Raw genomic sequence first — 1,706 nt, 5'->3', positions numbered from 1 at the left:
TGTGTGTGTTCATGTGTGTGTGTGTGTGTGTATGTATATGTGTGTGTGTTCGTGTGTGTGCGTGTGTGTGTGTGTGTGAGAGTGCTGCAGACAGCGATGACGTGTCACTCTTGATCTCAGAACAGTGTGTGTGTGTGCGCGAATGTGAGCGTGTGTGAGAATGTGTTTGTGTGCGTGTGTGAGCATGTGTGTGTGTGTGTGTGTGAGAGAGGGTGTGTGAGAGAGGGTGTGTGTGTGTTCGTGTGTGTGTGTGTGTGTGTGTGTGTGAGAGAGGGTGTGTGTGTTCGTGTGTGTGTGTGTTCGTGTGTGTGTGTGTGTGTGTGTTCATGTGTGTCTGGGTGCGTATATGAGCGTGTGTGTGTGTGTTTGTGTGTGTGTTTGTGTGTGTGTGTGTGTGTGTGTGTGTGTGTGAGAGAGTGCTGCAGACAGCGATGACGTGTCACTCTTGATCTCAGAACAGTGTCTGCAAGCTTTTGCTTCTCACTGAATGTAAAGCTTCACGTGTTTGTCATGAAGTTTTTTCCAGAGCATAATTGACACAGGAAGTAAATAACTCAATTAATTAAAACTACAAATGATGAAATATTCTTATTCAGGGTGTTTCATTAAATAATAATGTTTGCCTTTCATCTCTAAAGTCAGCACAGCTTTATTTCTACAGCTTTATACAGTACAGATCTTCTCAGAGCAGCTTTACTGTAATAAACAGGAGAATAACAGGATCACTGATGAAACTTCATCAAATATGAGACAAACTTAGAGTCAGGAGTGAAGCAGCTCTACAGAAGAAGAGAGAGTCACTGTTCAGATCAAGTTCTGTTCTCTGATAGTGTCAGTGCAGTCAGATCAATAATATCACTGAATATGTTGTGTTTGAGATGTTCTGGTAAACGGGTGCTGGTTGAGTGTGTGTGTGTGTGTGTGTGAACAGAGGCTTGTACCTGAAATGTCACGTTTGGGGGTGTTTGATCGCCCCCTGAGGCGGCGCAGGATGAGCTGAAACCACAGTCTTCCTGTGTCTCTCTCTCTCTCTCTCGAGCTCAACCTCCAGGAGAAGCTGCTCTTCAGCGAATCCCAGGTAAATACCCGCTTACTTACACAACCTCGTTTCTTTGGGCTTTTTCCCGAATGCCAGTGAAACGGATCGGAATCGTGTGTCGGGGCCTTTTGAGAGGAAGTGATGTGAGTCTTCATCACTTCCTGCTGGAGTTCCCAAGACACACTTGGATATCATTAAAGCAAAACGGCTGGTCATATGTGTGTGTGTGTGTGTGTGTGTGCGTGTGTGTGTGTGTGTGTGTGTGTGTTAGCAGCTGCTTGTCTGTTTGTGGAGCGGTAAGCGGGACTTTAGTTGCTGATTGTTCGGCAGCCATTACAGAGAGTGTGTGTGTGTGTGTGTGTGTGTGTGTTTTCTGTGCTGCTTCTGCGGAGGATCAGTGTGTGTGTGTGTGTGAGAGAGATTATAGATGGTGTGTCCAGACACACAGATATGTGTGCTCATAACTGACCGATTAGTGGGTATTACTGATTAGAGGACAGCTGACAAAACTCAACATGAACTTTACATCTAAAATTAACCTGTTTCTGTTCCAGTTTTGCTGCTCATTTGTCAGTCTGGATAGAAGATCTGATAAACAAATAAATGTACTGTTAACTTATCAGAACAGATGAACTAGTTTACCTAGAAAGACAGAACAATGTGTTCA

General features: G+C 44.4%; 1 protein-coding gene across 1 annotated transcript in view; it reads left to right on the top strand.

Moving 5' to 3' along the window:
* Positions 1 to 1,041: 1,041 nt before the first annotated feature.
* osr2 (odd-skipped related transciption factor 2) overlaps positions 1,042 to 1,706 on the top strand; it is an 8,910-nt gene continuing 8,245 nt past the window's right edge. The window contains exon 1 of the mRNA XM_084089612.1: positions 1,042 to 1,078. The gene's annotated coding sequence lies outside the window, so the exon portion shown is untranslated. The remainder of the gene's footprint in view (positions 1,079 to 1,706) is intronic.

The sequence above is a fragment of the Abramis brama genome (assembly GCF_963993115.1).
Source record: "Abramis brama genome assembly, chromosome: 17".
In the NCBI taxonomy this organism is placed as follows: Eukaryota; Metazoa; Chordata; class Actinopteri; order Cypriniformes; family Leuciscidae; genus Abramis; species Abramis brama.
This window is presented reverse-complemented; position numbering and strand designations above follow the sequence as displayed.